A 22,481-nucleotide genomic window follows, 5' to 3' on the forward strand; every position below is an offset into this window, starting at 1 on the left:
CCCAGCACTCGGGAAGCAGAGGCAGGCAGATTTCTGAGTTTGAGGCCAGCCTGGTCTACAAAGTGAGTTCCAGGACAGCCAGGGCTATACAGAGAAACCCTGTCTCAAAAAAACAAAACAAAACAAAACAACAAGGGGTGGGGGGACATTCTGTCCTAATGGAGCATGCCCAGCAGGGCTGAGAGAAACAATAATTCTTTGCACTTTATTGACTCTGGTAACTTGTAAACCTTTATCTCATATATATATATATACATATATACACACATATATACGTATATATTGATATATATTATATTAGATAGATAGATAGATAGATAGATAGATAGATAGATAGATAGATAGATAGATAGATAGATAGATTACAAGAGGAGTGTATTACTGTCTCCATTTTGCAGGTGACATGGTCCAACAAAATGTAGTATTCTTACATGAGCTGTACTGACCAAAGGCTTGTCATATTGCCTGGAGCCCCATCCTGACAGGAGTGGGTGTGGCCTAACCTTCTCTACCAGCCTTCCAGGATCTCTATCCTTTGTCCTCCCTAACCAAAATCACCCACGGGGCTGCTAGTAGCTCACTGGTGGCTCACTTCCCCACCCAGGGCTCTACTGGGATGCCCTTCCTGCTTCCCAGAAGCCTTTGTTCCATGAAAAACAACTTGTTTTCCAGATCAAGACCTCTAGGGAGGTGAGGGGAACTAGAATCCTAAATACAGGATGAGGATCAAAATTAGTCCCTGACCCCTCACTTCCTCTTCAGCCATTACAGGCTGCTGTGCAAGTCAAGAGAGGAAGTAGCCTGAGAGTGGATTGACTGAGAAGAAAAGAGCAACATGTCCCCACTCCCAGAACTATACAATAGAGATTTGTCTGCTGTGTGCTTCAGTAGTCAGAGGAGGAAATGACCACTCGCTCTTATTTGGGGGACAGTTCAGTGTGGGGGCAAAAGATCACCACAGAAAATAAGGCACAGGATGACGCTACCACAGAAAATAAGGCATGGGATGACACTGTAAAAACGAAGCATTTGTCCCAGGGAGATCGTCTGAAAGATGCTCTTTGACTGCCTCCATGGTCATCACAGCCCGTCTTTTCTACACACGGTGAGAGGAGTGGACAGTTCTTCCTAGAGGAAAGAGATAAAGGACAGCAAGGAATTTTATGGTTGACATCACTGGTCTGACCAGCTTTGCCAGGAAACAAAATCAATGTGTCCCTGCAACTAGTTCTTCGGTTTTAGTGACTCTTTTTTGACACTGAGGACGCTGAGATTTTATAGTCTGAAATGTGCCCGCAGCCTCCATGTCTGCCCGCCACTCTAGCTATAAACACCAGCTATAACCTGCAAGGGAGAAACAGTGCCAGCTGTTTATTCTCTAACTTGAGTTCACTTTTACAGTTTGACCAGGAGGGCTTGAGAGATCAGATGTGGCCACAGTGTAGATTTGAGAGGCAGGAACATCAGAAAACCACATATCTTGGCCAAAGCAGCAGGTCCAGGCAGTGGCCAGTCTCTGTAGTCAGTCCAAGCCCAGCATGGGAGCTCTGGGCATCTGGAGCAGCCTGGAAGATCAGATAAGGGGAAGCTGACATGGGAAAATCAGGCAGAGCAGAGGCCAGCAGCAGGCACTTAGCATAGCCCGTCCTTGGGTGGAGCCCACAGGAAGGAACAGGAGTGTCACGGCAGTACTGTCTCTGTTATGTGTTCCCTCCAAACACTACGGAAATGTGTAAAGTGTACGATGAAGGTCTCTGAACAACAACCCAGCCATTCCTCTTCCCCTCCTGCCCCCAGGTCATTGTCCTCCCTGGTTTAATTTCCAGATTATTGGAGCAGAGTTTAAGATCATGGGCTCCAGAACCAAATGATCCAGTTCAAACCCACACTCAGCTCCGTCCCAGCTGTGAGGCCTTGACTACAGCTGCCCCCTCTTGTCTGCTTGCTCATGCACGAAACTGGGACAGCAGTGGTGTCTGTGTTCTGTGACTTAACTCACAGAGACACCGCAGAGCCCAGGCACGGTTGTGCCCACAGCCACTGATTTTATTGCCTCTGACCTCCCTTCCAGTGAGAAACAATAAACACGGGCAGCCCTGGTTGCTTCTTGCAGGGAGTTCGCAGACTAAGCTGAGTTCTGCAAATGTAGAGAGTCGAATGTTGTTGGAGCAATGTCCCCCATGTGGACATTTACAGAGAAGGACTCTAGTTAGTGGAGATGGGGAGTCACCCAACACTATGGGTATCACAGTATGCCCCACTCCCTCACCCAGCTGAGTCCTCAGAAGAAAGCTGGACAAGCCCAGAGATGCAGACTCTTGAGTTGGGAGTCTTCTGAACATAGACACACGCACACGCACACACATACGTGCGCGCACACATACAAACACAAGTGGGTGTATACATGGACAGACATTCAAATGCAATATAAATGTTAAATAAGCAAACACATTACAAGAATGGTACAAAAAAGGCAACACGAGAAATTGATTTCCTATTAAAAGTATCTTTTGTTTTCTTTTAATCCATGGAACGCAGAAATTCTCCATCAGATTTCTGCTTACACAAAGTAAACAAAATTTGTTCTGTCCTATGCACCCCTGCCCCCTCTCCCAAGTTCTGGTCTGCCTTCTTTAGCCTCCATCCCAAAGTGAGCCATGAGTATTCTAGTCTGTCACCAGCATGTATCCTTCAACTCCTGAGCACAATCCCTCATGCCACAGTGACTTGGTGTCCTGCGAACTTGGGACTCTGGTCCCTCCAACTGGCCATGCCCTAGGAAAGATTTCTCTGCTACCCCTAAAGGCTAGATGACCCTCCCTCTAATTCTTCAATTATGTTATGAGTTAAAAGGTAGGCATCAGAGCTGGCAGAAGCCAGAGACTTAGTTGGAGGCAGCATCATTAGCAACCCCATCTATAAAGTGGATGATACTAGTGTCAGGTTCAGGGGCTTGCAGCAAAGTTTAAGTGAGGTGATATAAATAAAATAAATGCCTATCCTCATGACAGGTATACAGGTGATGTTCAATGAAAAGAAGTTCTCCGTGTTACTTGCCAGTACGAGTGCATAGTAGTCAGACTGCTCTCCTTGGCAGTGGACACAAGCTTCCTTATGAGACAAAACTGTTTCTCTATTTCTCTATTACTCTGATAATACTGCACAGAAAACCAAACTTGAGACAGCAATTTATATAGTGCACCATTCACTCCATCATTCAACTGTTTAAGCCAAGCTCCGCTGGGTGGTTCTTCTGGTCTATGCTGAGCTCAGGGCTTGTAGGCTCTAGAGATGGGGAAGGGTTGAGGAGGGAGAGGCCCCATGCCTCTCCTTAGCCAAGACTGGGCTGATTCACTAGAATTCAAACCTGGCAGGCTCCTTGAGCAGAGGGAAGAACGTAAGGCCACTTGAAGCCCAGCCTTGAAACTTGTGTGCACGGTTGCTTCCATTGTATCCTCTCAGCTGCAATAGCAAGGCTAGCTCAGATTAAGGCCAAAGACTCAAGAGGTGATGGGTAGTAAGCTGGCTGTCAATCGAACACACCTAGGTTCCTAATGAAACCGGTTAGTTAGGGGAAAAGAAATGAACAGCAAAGGCAAGAAGAAAGAAAACCCAATTCCTGACCTCACAGTCGTGGGCAAGGATATTTACATCCCGGGTTGCTCAATATAGGCAATACGAAAATTGACCGCTCAAGCCATTAAGTAGTTGAACACTCCCGAAGGTACAGTAAAGAGACTATGTGCCAATTGGGAAATAAATCAAGATACTCCCCTCTGGAGCCCTGGCAAGGCAGATGAGTCTGGATTTATTGAGGACGCTAGGCCTCCTGACAGGAGGATAATTACAGGCTTCAGCACCATTAATCAGCAACCCGATGCCAACCGGGGGAGTCTATAAACCTCCAACTCTTCCTCTTCAAATTGACTTGGCTTAAAACAATTATTTAAATCCCAAATTCTTGAGCTTTTGGCCTAGGAGAAAGTAGGGAAAAAATGTCAAAAAGAGAAGTTTGTGTCTTTTATTAATTGTCTCCTCCAGAATATCATTTATTAATCTCTCAATAATTTGATGAATCTTCTGCTTTACACACACACACACACACACACACACACACACACCTTCTATCAGGTAGACTGCAACCAAGGATTTCCAGCTGTGATATCAGAAAACTCAATTCAGTGATGTGGGTGGGTGGGGCTAGCTAGCCTAGAAATGATGATCCAAAGTCACCCACCTATATGCGTGGCAGCCTTCATGGATCCATTCCTGTAGACAGACAAGACTGTTCTTTCCACAGGGTCTGTATCCTTTCTTTCCCTCAATACCAAATAAAACAGCCTTGGCCGGGCAGAATGTCCCAATCCTCTGACTGCTGGAGTTCCAGGGTCAGGGGGTTCCCATGTTTTCTGCTTCTCACAGTGCTCTTAATGTGCCCTCTACTCCTGGGATGGCCTATGGAATATTCTTCTTTACTTCAAAGTCCTTTGTTCAGGAGCCAAATGTAAGAGATTTGGCTGCAGAGTTTGCAGAGCAGGGAAGTTTAGCATACAAAGCAGGCCTGTGCCTGTCAGCATCTCTGCTTCTGGGGGTTTCTCCATCTCTGTCTTCCATCTACCTCACCCTGTGCTGTCCAGCAGAACCTGGGAGCCTCCTTCAAGACACCATACCAACTCTTGCTGGTCTTCCGACTGCTCAGCTCTTCCCCTGTTAGATCCAACAAAACATCACCTCCAGGAGCAACTTGTCCATCTTTCCATTAGCACGTATCATACATGCAGCTTGAGCCTGGGGACCTCACTACTGAGTGAGGCAGGGGTGGGGGGAGAGGGGGGAGGGTTGTCATTTTGTTTCCCAAGCAGAAGTGCGGTTCTTCCTTCTGAACCAACAGAAAACAATGCCTTGGACTCCAATCTTCTGCCCACTCTGCCGAGTGACAAACAGGCTCAGAGAATTTGTCTTAGCCTCATCCCTTCAGGTTAGGAACCACAGGCCAAATCATGGAAAACATCTCATGCGTGAATGCTGACCCACTATTTCTTATACTCTGATGTACTGGAAATCTATACATCTCAAAAACACAGCTTCTCTGCCCTATCCTGATAAAATCTGATTCTTAAGACCTATGTAGATTTAGGAATTCTGTGCTTTCATAGGCTACTACTTCTCCCCCAGGTGGATATGACTAGGGATCAGCTGCCCATGCCTCGAAGATGCTGCCCTCCTACAGGACCTCTGGTGAGGAATTCAGGAAAGCCTCTGAGTCAGGTTACCATCTCTATTAGTTTCTACAACCTGGGGAAAAAATTACCACAAATTTGCATCATTACTTACGTTGGCCGAAAAAGTACAGGCAAGCCTGATACCCATTAAGAGATGTGCGGGTAAACAAAATATCGAATATCTAGACAATTAAGCCTTTGAAAGGCAGAAAATGTTGATGTACGTTATGGCAGGGGTAAATCTCATGGATATTATAACCATAACAAATGAAATGATGTGGACGCAAAAAAAAAAAAAAAAAAGACAAATATTGAATTCTTCCAGTTATATGAGGTACCTGGAGTAGCCAAGAGTTGAAGTAAAGAGTAACACGGAGTTTAACAGAGCTGGAGGAGGGAAAATTAGAAGGCTTCTTCATTGTACATAGAGCTTAATTTGGGGATGATGAGGAACGTCTACAGATGAACGGCAGCAGCGTCGATAGAACAGTGCATGCCCAGTGCCACCAAACTACAAATATGATTAATGTTGTGAAGCTTTTTTGTTTTGTTTTAAGATTTAATCATATATTTTATGTATACGAGTGCTCCATCTGCCTGTATACCAGCATGCCAGAAAAGAGCATCAGAACTCATTGCAGATGGTTGTGAGCCACCGTGTGGTTGCTGAGAATTGAACTCAGGACCTCTGGAAGAGCAGCCAGTGCTCTTAACCACTGAGCCATCTCTGGGAAGCAGCCCTGTGCTGCCTAGTTTTAGGTCAACTTGACATAAGCCAAGAGTCATTTGGGAAGAAGGAACCTCAGTTGAGAAAATGCTCCTACCAGATTAGCCTGTAGGGGCGTTTTATTTAATTATCTTGATTGATGATTGATGTGCAAGGGCCCAGCTTCTCTGGGTGGTGCTACTCATGGGCAGGTAGCCCTGGGTGTTTTCTGAAAGCATGCTGAGCAAACCTTGAAGAGCAAGCCAGTAAGCAGCACTCCATAGAGTCTGATTCAAATCCACCCTCTAGGTTTCTGCTCTTACTTTCTGCCCTCGCTTCCCTCATGAAGTGTGGCCTGAGAACTGTAAGATAAAATAAACCCTTTCCTCCTCAAGTCTCTTTTGGTCACAGTACCTTTTTTCGTTGTTTTTTTGTTTTTGGTTTTGGTTTTGGTTTTGGTTTTTTTGTTTTGTTGTTTGTTTTTTTTTGTTGTTGTTGTTGGTTTTTTTTTGGGTTTTTTTTTTTCCCTTTTGGTTTTTTGAGACAGGGTTTCTCTGTATAGCCCTGGCTGTCCTAGAACGCTCGGCTGGTCACAGTGCTTTTATCACAGCAATAGGAACCCTAAGACATGCATGCTCTAACACGATGTCTTTATATCAACCCCAGAAATGTATCCTCTGACCGTTCTGTGGGCTAGATGTTGGCCACTGTGCTGCTGGGTGCAATCAAAGTGTCATGGCCTCTGCTGTGTCTACAGGCTCTGGAAAGAGTCTGTTCTTGACTCTTCAGGCTCTGCTGGCTGCTGGTATTCTTGGCTTGTGGCCACGGCTGTCCAATGCATGCATTGTTCTCACATCACCTTCTGTGCTCTGTGTGCTGCTTCTAAAAGGACAATGTGTGCCCCAGAAGATAATCCAGGATAATGCCTCCATCTTTTGGATCCTTAATTTAATCCCACCTGCAAAGGACAATAGCCACAGGCTCCAGGGGATATGTTCTAGGACCAGGGAGAATAGCTGTAGCTCTGTTGTTATCTGTAGCTTGCGGAATGGCCTGGTTTCTGCACCACCAAGGAACTCCTGAGGTAGTTAACAACTGGACCCTTTTAGTCCTTGTCTTTTTCCTCCCCAAGAAACCTATCAGTCTGCAGAAAATCAGAGGGCAGGCAGGACTCAATATAATTGCTCCCTCCCCACCCCCACGCCCGCATAGCACCCGTATCACTATCAACAAGAATCCGGATGGGCTCCAGGGACTGTGCTGTTTGGTTCCTTTGGAGCCTCTCGGCAAATCAGCCTCACGCCCAGTGTCCACTGCCAGTGTGGGCTGGCAGCCAGACGGGATAAAGCGGGAGTGAACCTCTCCGTGCCCCGGGCCTTCTAGGGGGCTCCTTCTGAACAAGAGTGTCTTTCAAAGCTGTGAAGCCAACTGTGGGACAGGCCTGCCATTGTCCAAGCTGTTTAAAGAGCTTTAGAAAACAGGACTGGTGTGACAATCGCCTGACTAACATTGACTCTGGAGGTCACAAGCTTGGGGTATCCACAGGGAAACCTTTGTGGTCTCAGGCGCCCAAGGCCCGACAGTGGGTGGATGAGGGAAGCTCATACCCAGCTGGAAAAGAGGCATCTCCCCACTACAGAAACCCTCTACAGATACGCGGTATGCCACGTCACCCCCTACTCTCCCTCCTTAGGAGAGGGGCTAGAGCATTAGGGAAAAAAAAAAGTCTCCTATAAGTCTGCCCCACGGATATCAGCAGTGTAGCCTCCTCTCTGGATCAGCCTACCCGTCCCCACCTGGCTTCATAGCTCCTGCCCTGCTTCTGCCTCTCCCTTGGTTTCTAGAAAGGATGGAGCCTGATCCAGGCTGCCAGTCTCCTCAGCTCCCTGCTGCTTCCTTGCGGAGCACTTCCTTGTGCCCACAAGCCTGGCCCAAATACTAGCCGCCAGTGAATACTGGCCCGAAATCCCTTCCAGCTCACGACACTACACCCTCTCCGTTTATCACAACTTGACAATATCTCAAGGTTCATCCTTTAAAACAGAAAGTTCTGCAAGCAGAGCAACGTGCCCCGATCAGCCTAGGCCTGCATATCGTGACATCAGTAAGTAAACAAATATGCATTCCTACCAGGCAAGGGAACTCTCCACATGATTTTCCTGTTGTCTTTGGCTTTTGTTTTTTAATGTGGGCTTGGGGTGGTGTTTTTATTTTGTTTCTGTTTCTTTGGGTTTTGTCCTTGAGTCTTACTCTCTAGATAGCCTAAAGCTGGCCCATGATCCTCCTGCCTCAGCCTTTGTAGAACTTGGGATTGCACATGTGCTCCATCACACCTGGCCACCTTCTTTTATTTTATTTTCCCCCTTTTTAAATTTTTATTCAAATTTAACAGAGTATCTGCAGAAGGTAGAGATGCAAATGGCCTTAGGACTTTGAGGTCAAATGTCAGCTTTATGGATTAGGAAGTGGATGACGTCCTTCCCTAAGGCACACAGCTGGAACTGAAGGTTTTCTCTGTGCCACGTCCCTGCCTGCCCACATCTTCCTCCTCACAGGATGACAAGCTCCACGACAAGGTGCAAACATGAAGTCTTATCAGAAGGACTCTCTGATTCCATGAGGATCTCTCCTCTCCTCTGGACAAGAGGATTCCGCAGAGCTGCTGAGAGCATATAGGGCATCTTAGGTGCCCAAAAGCATGTCACTATGACATTCTGTACAATCAAATAATTCTCTGACTATATTTACCCATGCACAGCCCTTTCTGGTTCCCATCATTTTCCTCTGTATAATACTGAAGAGTCAGGCATGCCTTTACCCCAGTACTCAGGAAGCAGAGGTAGGTCTCTGTGAGTTCGAAGCCAGCCTGCTCAATGCTGTGGGTTCTAATGCAGCCAGAGCTACATAATAAAGAGACCCTGTCTCAACACACAAGCAAAGAAAAATTCTGGAGAGTTATCTACATTGTCTATACCATCGGACAATTCTGTCCTCTGTTAATAAAAAGTGGAGATGTGTTGTCTGCCTGAAGATGAATCAGCTTCAAGATCCTAAGCAGGTTTATCTTTACAGTCACTCCGTGGTGTGAACAAGACCTACTCCTCTCATTTTCTCACAAAGGGTTCTTCCTTCTCTCCAACACATTTATTTCACTTTAAGATTTTTAAATTTTATGTGCATATGTGTGCCTACTGGAGTTTATGTGCACCAGCTGCATGCAGGTGCCCCCAGTAGCCAGAAGAGGGCATAAGATCTTCTGCAATTAGAGTTACAGGTGGTTTTGAGTCTCCATGTGGGTTCTGGGACTAGAACATGGGTCTTCTGCAAGTGTAGGAAGTGCTCTTAACCACTGAGTCATCTCCCCCTGCCCCTTTAAAAATACCCATGTGTTCCCCACCCCCCCAGACATTGAGCCTATGTGAATGTCAAGAGTGGTTTCATCCTATAGCTCTATAACAAGCCCCAGGAGAGGGAGAAGCCAGACACAGTCCTCAAAGTGACCCACTACTCTAGTCCCCAATTTCTCTAATTACAAAAGTTAAGGCAGAAGATGGACAGCTGATTTCTCTGATGGAGTTTGATCTTCCGGGGTTCCTTGTATAATTAGTCTCAAAACCTATCAGTAGTATGCTTATTTTTCCTAAAGGCCCCCAAATTGCATTTACATAAGACTGTAAAACCTGGTCCATGCCCAGATGTTATCTCAGCTCAGGGCGCCCAGAAAGTTTCATATTGAAAAAAGAAACAAACCTCCTGGAAATAAAGGCTATAAGCTATGCATTCTTGTCTGTTTTCACCATCCCTTATTTTTCTTAAGCCCATATTAAAGCGTTGGAGATGTTGGTAGTGCTAGCAAGCTAACACCAGATACTTATTACATGATTCTACTTGAAAAGCTACAGGGCTTTGGGTTACAATAGTATCCATTATTAATGAAGAGATAAGCAGTTTCCACGGAGAAAAAGAAAACTAAGCTCATGCAAAATTCAACTTAGCTAATTTGAATTGAATGCTGCAAAGCCAGGAAGAGGAGAGAAGAGAAGTAGGAAAGAGGCTGTGAAGCAAAGGTTGGTAGAAAAGAAAACCCTCGTGTCATGGTCCCAGACACCAGCTATTTTGAACACCGTACAGAGCACACTGAACAGATGGTGGGACTTGGCCGCTCGTGTTTTTAGTATTTGTTGCTAGATGCTGGGTCATGATGGTGAGTGGGACAGAGATGGCCCCCAAGTCCATATCTGAAGCCAAGGTAGACAAACAGAGCAATGTGATGATTGATTGTGAGGTGGCTTTGTAGAAGAGGAGAACTTTAGGGCATCTAATTCAACTGTAGGGCATTAGGGAAGCCTTCTCCAGGGAGTCAGGGCATTAGAGAAGCCTTCTTCAGGGAGTCAGGTGAGACCTGCACAATAGGTAGGCAACCCCCAGAAGGAAGGGTGAAATGTGTGCTTTAGGCAGAACAAAGAAAAGCAGTCTGTTTTCGCAGTGGCTGTGGACCAGGTCAAGGGGTGGGGGGTAGGGGGAATATTGGAGGCACTATTTACCACTGGATCCTGTGGTAAGGACTGTGGACTTTGAAGGCAAGGAGGTTGACTCTATGGTATCATTCAGGTGTTGTGGACCCAAAGAGACTGTAGCAACTGAGGCAAACAATAATTGTAGCCCAGGCAGAAACCAAACCATGAACAGAGAATGGAATATGAGTTTTGAAGATGTATGAGTTGCAATGGACATGCTTTGATAGGCATGAGGTACGAGTGCTCAAGGAACCTGAGGTGACTCAGGTACGTCTGATTCAAGTAGTTGGGCGGCCAGATGGTAGAGCCGCTTGGGACTCCAGATAGGGGCATGTTAGTGAATCTGAGGGGATCAACCACTAGGATAAACAGAGGTTTCACCATTCACGGCAGAAGGTCGTCGGGTTGAAAGGCTCAAGAAAAGACTAACTTACCAGAATACTAATGTCAGGATGGGGGAGAGACAGCAAGTGGTTGGAGTTCAGCTGAGAAGATGAGAAAGAGACCTTTAAAAAGGAATATGCAAGAAGGTGCACACACATGTACCAGAAACACACGTGGGGAAAGTGCTGGGCCACCCCCAGACTGCAGTGCTAGTTGTGTGCAGCATCTCTTCACACATCTGCATTAAGACTAGAGATGAATGGTAAGTATTGCATTTAAAAAAAAAAAAAGAAGCAAAAGTTGTTTTTGGAAAATGATTGTGTATAGGTAGGTGAGAGAAGATAATTGAAAAGCTTTTAACTTAAAGGGAAGAACCTCACTGGGAAGAAGCCAAAGGAAGGAAGTGACATGATTTACTGCCCTGCACATCCATGTGAATACTGGAATCACTTTTCAAGTTTGAAATCTACTGGCCTTGAAACCCTTTGCAGACATTTTGATTCAATCAGCGGGAAGTTTAGACCAAACCCTGGAGAGCTTTTAATGTCCCAGATGAGACTCCTTGTCAGCAAAGATGGAAAGCCACTGAGTAGCTATGAAACATAAGATGGATAACTTAACTAAGTAGTTTCTGAATTAACTTAGAAAAGGGTGAGAGTGTTGAGGTCATCTCAGCGAGGTCAGAAAGCAAGGCCAAGGGTCAGGAATGAGATGGCATTTCCAAGGCTGGGCATGGGGCCAGTCACATAGGGACAGCTTGAAGAAAGCTGACTTCAACTTAAAAGAAATAAGAGTTGTAAGAAAATAGCTCCACATGGGAATTTGCATGGGAAGAAAATATAAGGTACTGGCAGCTTCTCCACTGTAGCCATGGTGTTCTCCATGGTGAGATGGCTCATCGGGTAAGAGCACTGATTGCTCTTCCAAAGGTATTGAATTCAAATCCCAGCAACCACATGGTGGCTCACAACCACCCATAATGAGATCTGACACCTTCTTCTGGTGTGTCTGAAGTCAGCTACAGTGTACTTATGTGTAATAATAAATAAATCTTCGGGCCTAAGCAAGCTAGACTGACTAGAGCGAGCGGGGTTGACTGGAGCAAGCAGAAGTCCTAAAAATTCAATTCCCAATGACCACATGAAGGCTCATAACCATCTGTACAGAGTACTCATACACATAAAATAAATAAATAAATCTTTTTAAAAAAAAGAGTAGGTAGCAATGAAGGTCAGGGGTATTGCAGGATATTTGATCACACTGTGAACTCTGAGGTTGGGTTATTTACTGAAAAACAAAAACAAAAACAAAAAATCCTGTTTCTAGTTGAAGTGTGGCTTAACCCTTAACATATACTTTAATCCCTCTGGCTAGAATACAGATATAGCCTTAGTACACATCTTTAATCCCAAATAATGAAGTTAGGGATAGTTTGTATAATGAAGCATCCATGTTTGAAAGTGATATCTCATTGAGTGGTAGACAAAGTGATGAATCAGAGAAAGATTTGACAGAATAGGATATGCCCAAGTCTCACAAGAACAGAGAGGAAAGGGAAGCTACTTAAGAGACAGCAGTTCAGAGGGGAAAGAGGCAGTTTTACTGGGAGAGTTTTACAGAGACAGGTTAAAAAGAGAACAGCTAGACACGTATGAAGACAGAAGGAGCCAGAGAATGAGAAGGAGCCAGAAGATTAGAATAGGTTGCCAGAGTTAGTTGGAGGCTAAGCAGAGCAATTCAGTGAGAAGCAGAGAACAGCCAGATGAATTCAACCAGCTTAGAGAGGAGTTTGAACTTCTCTCTAATTGAACCATTCAGTCAGAGTTCAGAAAGAACAAGGAAGAGTGAGCTTATTCAGCAGCAAGTCCCGGAGGCTTAAATTAGATTGTATGGAGGCTAAAAGATTCCAGAACTAGGCCTAGCTTAGCAGCAGACAGAGGCAGTAAGCCTTAGAGGACAATTACAACAGTTGAATAAGTAGCTTTTACACAGGGGCTCCCATCCTTGGGAATTATTGGCTAACAGGCAGCACCATGGGTAACTCACCAGAGGATCTGTTTACAGAGGCAGGGTACTGATGGCTGATAACAAAGCTTTTCAAGTAGTCTGTCACTGGAGACAGCCATGCTTGTCCACCCCAGCCTGCAAATTCCATCACAGCCCTTAGAGACATAGGCAAGTGTCCCCGAGACTCTGCACCCTGACTATCCTGGTCTTTCTGGGGGAAGTCACCTCACTTTTCCAGCTTCACCTCCTTCATCTGTGAAAACGAGTCTAGTACCTGCTGCAGCAATTGAAAACAGCTGCCTAGTTTGCTTTCTGTTGCTGTGAGGAACACCATGACCCAGAGCAACTTGGGAGGGAAGGGTTTATTTCACCTTACAGATTAACACCGCTTCATGCAGAAAAGTCAGGGCAGGAACCTGGAGGCAATTCTGTTAAAAGAACGGAATCAAAGATCACGGAAGAATGGTGCTTACTGACTTTCTTCTCCTTGGCTTGCTCAGTTTGCCTTCTTATACAACCCATGACTACCTACACGTGGTGGTATCACCTCCAGTGAATGGAACACAGAGTTGGAGATTCAACAACGCAAGTACTGGTGATGTGTGTGTTTATAAAACTCTACCCACCCTACAGGAAGCAGCACCTCTGGGGTCAATCTCCAAGTCCCCCAGTCTGAGACAACTCAGTATGAAGAGCCACTAGTTTAAAGTCTACACCTTCCTGTGGGATGCAGTGAGCACAAAGGAAGGAAATCTGGCTTCAACTGGGCAGGGTTAGAAAAAGCACTTGTAAAGAAAGTGGATCCTAAAGAATGGATGAAGCTTTCACAGGACGAGAGAGCAAAGGACATGTTAGGCAGGTGGGACGACAAGGCCAAAGGGATGGAGCAGTCATAGAACACTGTGTAGTCCTGGTGTCTGGAACCACGGCCCGAGGCAACCGGACCATATATCAGCAGGAGGGTTTAACGAGACTGAGATGTTGACCCAGGGGAACTTCAGTCCCTGAGTTTGGAATTCAACTTGTTGCCTTGCCTCCTTCTTTCTCTCCTCTCTTCTCTCTCAGAAAGAGACCAGACCTTGGTTTTTCATGAGTGCTTCTGATCCCACCCGCCCCACCCCCACTCCCCTCCCAACCCCCATCCTTGTCAAGTCAGCCTCCTTCATTCACCCAGCTTCTGAACGGTCCCTTCTCTCCAAGTCACTGTGCCATCACCAGCAGGTGCGCACGGAGAAATGCAAGCTCATTGCATTATTAATCGGAGCAAAAACACAACTGGAGAGGAAATTTCGCTGCTCCGTTGCAAATAGCATATGGCACCTCCCAAAAGCCAAAAGAAATGATTTTTTAATCATCTGCTGCTCAGGATTATCCACGCTCCCTTTCCTCGGCGTGGATAATGGAAGGCTGGCAGTATTTAGATTTCAAAGCGGCTTGGACTTTATTGAAACCCAAGGTTCGCAGTTGGCTCCCCAACCCAAGTGGGCATTTGTGCCTGTAATTAAATTGATCTGTGAGGGGAGGGCCCCCGAGGTATATCTCTAATATGAGCGATTACCAGGAAAAGACAATTGACATTTTTTTGTGGTGCACGTGTGTCCCCCACAGGGGACCAAAATGATAGCAGTAGATTTTTCCTTCCAAAGAGATACCTTTATGTTCGCTACTGGGGGCAGTTAGTCATGGCAGTACTGTGCTCTAAACAAAGATGCACATCTCCTGGGTTAAGACCTCACAGGGTCCCTCAGATATACAAGCAAATGTAAAGGTGATTTGTTTTTAAGGTGGGCAAAATTTAGCCAACACATGTATACATGAGTATATACATGTTCTGGAAGCTGGGGAAATCCAAGGGAAATGTTTAGTACACCATGGTTAGAACATTCCATCTGTCCCTTGCAGGTGTGTGCAGTCTGTATGAGGAAGAGGGTGGCCAGTCTCTCCTAGGATGCATGGGCTCTGGAGCAGAAGATGTGTTGCTTCGAACAGTCCTCACTAGGAAGAGAGGACAGATGGGAAAAAAAAAAAAAAGAAAAGAAATGTACGAGCCAGCCCTTCACCTGAATGTGTTTTGCAACTAGCCAAAAAGGAAAGAAAATGTAAAGCCACAATCATAGAAACACACAGAGAGGAAGGAGTCACAGTTGTTTTTAAGTAGCTGCAGAGGCCTCTTGGCGCTGGGAGACAAGAAACAGATGATGGGAGGAAGCCCAAGAACCAAGTCACCTCTGGTTGGGCAGTAGGATACAGCGATTGGATGGACTGTCTTGGATGGGTGGAATGACAAAGGGGAAGGTTCAGGCGGGGATGGATCCTGTCCCCAGTACTCCAGGTGACTTTCTCATACTGCTGTCCTGTGAATCGCCAAGCAGACTCCTCAGTTGCCAGCCACCATGAACAGTGGCTCTTCTGAAGTTCACCACCTATGTGGATCCACGGGATAACCCCAGGGCCTGCCAAAGGGCAGTGTTTGGACAGAGTTGGGTCCCCTCCTTCCCGAGTCATGGATGGGACCAGGCAGTCAGGACCCAGCATCCTCATGCAGTATTTCCCCTCAAATCAGAGCTCAGCTTCTTCTCCCCTACCATACCCCTCAAGCATGCTGGTTCTCTAGCCAACTCCACTTCGGCTTTGAACCTCCAGCTTCTGCTGGCCCACATGGACGGGAGTCACCTGTACCATGACTCAAGGTCTCTGCAGATCCCCCCCGTGCTCTCACAGAGCTCATTACTGAATGTTTATGCCTCTCCCATTATCCGCTGTCACCACAGCAGCCAGCAGCCCTGCACAGCCAGCTGCTGGCTCATCACAGAAATGAAGATGGGTGTTGACAATCGACGAAAGCCATCCACGGCATCATCTGGGCCCTCCTTGGAGAAAACAACCTGGCCGGTTTCATGATGAAGCCCTCTCTCCACCCCCACAGGTCTCTGTGATGGCTATGCCTGACCTCACTGGTTACTAACTACAGACAGGCTATTTTTGTTAAACAGTAATTAAAACCAAACAGAGATTGAAAGAGCCATCCACTGTAGGGTTCTTGATGGGACCCCATAGATTGTTCAACCCTCTTCTTCATAATAGCAGGTGGTGCAGGGTCACCCAGGAAATGGTCCTGAGTCATGCTGTATTGCTCAGCATGCGCGTATATTACATAGGTGCAGACACAATGGCCCTTTCATTCTTCTTTGGTAGCAGGCACCATGCAGGCCTCTGAGTGAATCAGCAAGAAAGTCCTGGGCTCCCTCAATCACATGGAGCTCGGGCACATAATGTGCACTCACTATATGGCTCATAAAGACTGCAGACAGTCTCCTCTAGATTGTTCCACGGTGGCTGGTGTTGCTACTGCCAAGCTACCAGCTTGCTTTATAGACTGCAAAACTGCAGCACAGCCCCATTGTCCAGCTTGCTCTCTAGACTGCAGACTGCAGCTTGGCACTGCTGTCAGCTTGCATTAGAGACTATGGGTCTGCTGCTCAGACTCACTGACTAGCTTCCTCTGCACATTGCAGGGCCACAGCTCGGACCCTGGGATGCACACTGGCCCCTCTGGATGAAGAACAGTGAACTGTCCACTGGCAGCTCTAGCAGAAGGAACCATAAGTCATTTAAAAGTTCATTAAAAATAATGAAAAGAAGGCTCTCCCACCGTGTTCTATGGGCGGAGCGAGCATGAGTTAAATCCGCTCCAATTTTCCTGCTTGTGCTTGCAGGCACCCTAGTGAGCCTTCCTCCCATGGACAAAGTCAACATAGGAATTAGCACAGTTGCCACCCCCTGCCTCCAGCTCCAGCTAGCTGTGAGACTTTGCACAAACGTAGGCTCTAACTATGCTTCAGGATTCTTATCTGTGAGTGAGTCAGACTTGGACCACATCATCTCTTTATCTCTAAAGTAACTATTGGCCTTGGAGGAACAGAAATAAATTGGAGACACAACCTCAACCCCCCACACCTCCCCCCCCCCCTGCCCAGAAAAACCCTAACGGTGCTGAATATATTGCGCCAAAAAGACAAACTGCAGGAAACTACAAATGGCTGAAATAATGGAGACCTCTTGTCCAAGAGCATCCATCACCACCACCTCTGGCAATCACTGTTATCTAGTTAATCCTGACACAGCACAAAAGTAGCTCGGCTTTGCTCTGTTCCCCAAATTATGACACAAGGCTGGTGAACAAGGTGAGTGACAGCCCAGACCGTATAGAAGGGCCATATTAGAGGTCAACGTAAGGTCCTGCAAGTCCAACAATTCAGTCACACTTCCCTGCCCACAGTCTCCAATGGCCTCTGAGGGGTAGGCCACAGCCTTGCCTCTCTCAGTGCCTGGGTAGGATAGGGTTGGATTAGCTTGAAGGCAGAGCAACTGCTGTCTGTGTTGGTTCTGTTTGTATACCGCCTTTCTTCAAAGCCCTCCACCTGTTTTTGCAAATAACTCTCGCAAGCCTCTTCTGAGCAAGTGGAGAAGAGACAAGCTCACAAAGGCAGCAGATGTTCTTCAGCCTGAGGGTCTGCCAGGCGCCTGGCTTCATCAGCTGACGTGGCTGTCAGAGCCCATGATTCACAGTACAGCCCTCTGCGGGCGATCTGTCTGCAGAAGCAAGGCAGATGTTTCGGTCTTCACCGGCCATTGGCAGATCCTTGTGATGTGAAGAGCAGCAAAGATGGAGCCCTGTTCCTCAGACACCTCTCCTGTGAGATTGCGGGTTCCTGAAGAGGACTATGTAGGGCTGGTTTTCAGGCTCTATAGCCTCTTGGTAATGACCTTTATTTCAGTTTTGTTGTTGTTGTTGCTTATTGTTTTTTGTTTGTTTGGTTTGTTTTTTTGAGACAAAGTTTCTCTATGTAGCCCTGGCTATCCTGGAACACACTCTGTAGACCAGAGATCCATCTGTCTCTGTCTCCTGAGTGATGGGATTAAAGGTGTGTGCCACTACTATGCCAGGCTTGAACTTAATTTTTTAGGGCTAGATTCACCCTATGGGAGGGGTGGTCAGCTTCCAGGTCTGGAATTTTTCTAAGAGCCCCTACTGGCTGTCCACATGTGCAGTCTCAATAATGAGCCTGCAGGGAAACAGATCAGTTATGGTTTCTCCTGTCTGAGGATGCCAAACTGTGTCCAGAGAACTGTGTTTTGTGCTCAGCATGGGAGGCTGAGCAGAGCCCAGGCTGCTCCACCAAGTTCCAGGCCTTAGGGTGGGATGGGATCTCTGCAAGCTACTCACCTATGGAGTTGGCTCTGCAGTCCACTGGGAACTCTTCCTGATCTAGGCTGATGACCTGTGTGCCTCTTTGTCAGGCTGTGTGTGCCCTCCTCAACCTGGACACATGATGACCCTTAGATGGCTCTGAAGAAGGGAGCCATGGTAGCTACCACATGGGGTGTTTGAATTCAGTTAGGAAAAAAACGAGACAGGCATTTTCATCTGATCTAATCACTGACTTCTTCAGGCAGTTCTCAGACAATACTTTGGGCAGCACATGTCAGAAACAAGCTTTGGATGTCCCTACTAGACTTATACTTATACTCTGACTCCCGGCCTGGAAGATCATGCCTGTAAGTACTGATCTTTGAGCAGAGGGGTGCATCAGATTCAAAGGAAGAAACTGGGCTTCCTCACACAACAGGTCCACTCTACCCAGGCTCTGAAGCCTTTAAACAAAGGAGAGGTCTACATATATAAGGAAGCAGGAGATGGTTTGGGTAGGAAGACATCTCCCTACCTGGTGTCGACTGAAGGTCAGTAGATGTTATGTGCTATAGACCCTACTAGAGCACTCCTTCCCATATGTGTTCTCTTCACCACTGAAACCAAGGAATCAATTAGCATTCATTTCTAGGACAGCCAAGTTCTTACTAGTAGGGAAGAAACAGGACAACTCAGGGCCCAAGAAGCACAACATCTGGCCAGCTGTGTTCAACACATATCCACTTTTCTATGTCTGACTCCTTCCCACCCAGTCCTCCATGATAATGAATAATCAGCAGCTACCTTAAGACTGAGGAACATTCCACCCAACTCTAATGATGCCTCAGTCTGTGCTGGAAATGCAGGAGCAAGGTAGATATTCTCGGAATCAGCATTGCCGTCCTAGGATACAAGCTACGCAATCACCCATGAGTAGCTAGCAAGGAAAGCAGGGACAGTCACTCTGGGAAATTGCTTGTGATACAGGACATGTATAGCCACAATGCTGCCTACTGTCCACAGCTGATGCTTTCCCCAGAATATAGCAGGCTATTAATGTACTTATGATTATTGGGTAGTTACTAAAATAATATCCAATTTATATATAAATGCAGTACAAAGAGTTTAAAAAAAAAACTTGTCTAAGGTCAGTTGGTGAGTAGAAATCTGAGACATGAGTTCTGTGGTTTTCTTCCAGAATTTTCCATAGCTTGCCCATGAGGACAGGGTACCAAGGGAGCCTGTAACTCTGAAAGGGCAATGCCCAGAGCCACCACAACTTTCAGCTAGAGGAAAGAGTTGGTGAGGGCCCCCCTGCCTACCAGGATGGTTAGGGTAGGAATGGTCTGGATATCAGGGATCAAGTGGGCTTTGTGACTAACACCATGATGTGTGACTGAGTGACCTACAGGAACCACTGGAATTTTCCAGGCAATCATATAGCTGATAAAACAAAGAAGGAAAGCAATATCCGCCTTCCATCCCTGAAAGCCTCTGCTTGATGAGAGGCAGTCTGAGGTCCAAGGAGCATACAGGTCGGACAGCTTCTGCTCTTGCCCACACCCACTGTATTGCCCTTAGGGATAAGTTGCTTGGCTTTCCTTACCTCTGGGTAGCTGGGTAGCAGTTCACCTCCAGGGTTCCCCCTCTCTGTGCCTGCTGTTGGGGCTACAGAAGAGAAGCAGTGTCACCTGATATGACCATTGTTGGCATCATCTGTGTGTAAGCACACTCTCACTGTAAGGGAAAAGCCATTACGCCCAACCCCTGTGTGTGTGTGTGTGTGTGTGTGTGTGTGTGTGTGTGTGTGTGAGAGAGAGAGAGAGAGAGAGAGAGAGAGAGAGAGAGAGAGAGAGAAAGGGAGAGAGAGAGAGGGAGAGGGAGAGAGAGGGAGAGAGAGGGAGAAGGAGAGGGGGAGAGGGAAAGAGAGAGAGAGAGAGAGAGAGAGAGAGAGAGAGAGAGAGAGCTCATAACAGCCTCTCCTGTGGAGCCCTTTGGAAGATTTAAGAGTCACTTCTCTTACCTTAGCAAGAAGGATCATTTGAAAGAGTTAAACAGCTTTGTTCAAACAGAAAAGCAAAGGCTTATGGGTAGAGTCCAGCCCCCCCCCGGGGGGGGTTGGCGGGGGGGGGAAGCTCACAGAGGAGAGAGGGAGGCAGGGTTGAAAGAATGTTCAGAGAGTGGGGGTGGCAAACCCTTAGAGGATGGGGATGCTGATATTCCTCCGAGTGCCTAAGGAGTAGCTGGTGAAGGGCAGCCTGACCCATGGGACGCTGCCAAGCAGGGAATAGCTTCTCTGGGAAGCAGTGCACAAAGAGCCAGAGATGGAATCAAGTGGATGCAGTTTCCTGCATCAGTTATCCCAAACTGAGGTGCACAGCTCACAGGAAGAGCTGTGTTCCAAACCGCACAGGCACCTGTGGCAGCACTCACTAGAATCCTGGACTTTAGAGGGAGAGTGGAAGGCATTTCTGAGTGCTTGCTTGGATGTATCTGCACGTGACCACCAGAGAACCTCTTCATACACACTAGAAAGAGTACAAATGCCCTTGCACACGTTCATCCCCTCCCATGAACACACCCAAACACATGCAAACACACGCTGTATCTGGCTGTGATTCCAGCCGTACCTGTCTGGTTAGAAATATCACTTTGTTTGCAGCGCTGACCACTGAACCTAGAGCCCCTCACATGCTAGGCTGAGCTGGGCCACTCGGCTATCTCTGTAGGCCTTTTAAAAAAAATGTTTACACAGTCTTGGTAAGTTGCCCAAGATACCCTTGAACTCACCCCATAAGCCAAGCAAGCCTTGAACTTGCAATCCTCCTGCCTCAGTCTCCTAGCCTGTGCCACCCGGCTCCACTCCTCACAAGCAGAGTTGCTGTGGCTCAGGTCACTTGGATAAAGCCCACAGAGGATTTCCTGGTGCAGATATCTTTCTCGGGTAAGCAACGGTGCAGTGAGCTTCCAGCTGATGGACAGAGCCACCAAGCCAGCCGACCTGGGCAACAAGCAAGCCTTGCAAATGTTGGCTCTCCTTGGGAGCTCTCCATCCCACAGGGGCCTTGTTTGAGGTAAAGGTTGGTCTTGTTTAGTTCCGCAGCAGCAGGTAGGCCATGAGGATCCCATGTGCTCCATACGGCTTACCTTGTAACTTCCCCTCCACCTCCATGCCCCAGGCTTCTCCTCTGCTACATCCCAGGATACAGACATGAGGCTGTTTCTCTGCTGTGACCTTTCTGCTAGGAAAGCTCTCAGTTGATCAGAGCGTGGAATATATACCGTGATATTTGCTGGAAAGGTGACCTTCATTAACTGGTAAGGTCAGGTGCACTGTTGGGCGATGGAGTCACAAAACCAAGAGACCGGGATTATAGTTACCCCCCACCCCGAGGAGTGGGACCTGAATCTAGAAAGGCTGAGAGCTTTCTCTTGGGTGGGCAAAGTCCACAGCTTCTTGACATCAAAGCGTGGTGGGTGCCCTCACGTGCAAGTTCCCAGGAAGAAGTCAACAAAGGTAAAGTCTGGCTGAAAAGATCAGTTTGCTGAGTTCTTGGGAGGAGACAAAATAGTTAATTTAACCCTCCTGGGGATTCATCAGTTCTTTCTGGAATTTTCATATGCAGTCTTTAAAACAACAAAGTAAAGACAACAAATACCCCAGAAGATTTTTCCCAATCGCCCTGAGAAAAAGCAAGAAATAGAAAGGCCCTTGAAGGTAGCTGCCCACGATGTGTTAAAGACTGCCCGTGGTTTGCAAGTTGCCAAGCATTCTCAAGCAATATTCAAGGTAAAATACTGTGTTCTCTGCGGGTAGCATTCTTGGGTTTTATTCACATGGTCTCTCCCCCCAGATCCTTTGAAACGCAGATGGCACACGTGTGCCTGGTAGAGAGCAAAGAGCTTGTGTTTGGGATGGAAACACCTATGTTTATGTTCTGCTTCTGCCTTGTACTGGTTTGGTGACTGCCTGTGGCAAGTTCCCAATGTGCTCTCGGCCCGAGTTTAATATCCGCGGGAGATAATTATGTGAGGTTCACAGAAGCCTAGCTGGCTCAAGGCTGAAGCAATCAGGGGCTAAGCAGCCCTGGGCCACTTGGCCCAGAACCCAGCCTGGTTCTCCTGCTCCTTCCTCTGTGAGAATCTTAGCTCCCTGCCTCATGGTGTGTTAGGTGGCTACACACTTCCAAGACTTGTACCCACACCTACCCCTGCAGTCCCTCTCTTAAGTGAAGGCAAATTTTTTACCAAGGCCCCTGGTGACAGAGTGCCTCTCTAGTAAAACAGGGTTCTGATCAATGACAGATGACCTTGCTCAACTGTTTTAGCCATCCTAGAAAAGGTAGTCTGTCCTGCCTAAGGCAAACAATTTCAGAAAGGAGAGATTGCAGGAGAGGCAGTTAGTACACTCTTATGGCTGCAACCATTTCCTCATTCCTTAGGCTCCCACCCTT

General features: G+C 47.0%; 1 long non-coding RNA gene across 2 annotated transcripts; it reads right to left on the bottom strand.

The window, feature by feature from the left end:
• Positions 1-333: 333 nt before the first annotated feature.
• On the bottom strand, positions 334-20,097 carry Gm46743. 2 transcript variants are annotated; one of them, XR_001783312.1, is made up of 3 exons: positions 20,051-20,097; positions 19,634-19,695; positions 334-1,128 (listed from the first exon to the last, which is right to left on the bottom strand). It is a non-coding gene; the product is annotated as a predicted gene, 46743 (long non-coding RNA). The 2 variants fall into 2 exon arrangements; XR_001783311.1 differs by lacking the exon at positions 334-1,128 and adding an exon at positions 17,747-18,644.
• Between the last annotated feature and the right edge of the window lie 2,384 nt (positions 20,098-22,481).

The sequence above is a fragment of the Mus musculus genome, chromosome 2 (genome assembly GCF_000001635.26).
Source record: "Mus musculus strain C57BL/6J chromosome 2, GRCm38.p6 C57BL/6J".
Lineage (NCBI taxonomy): Eukaryota > Metazoa > Chordata > Mammalia > Rodentia > Muridae > Mus > Mus musculus.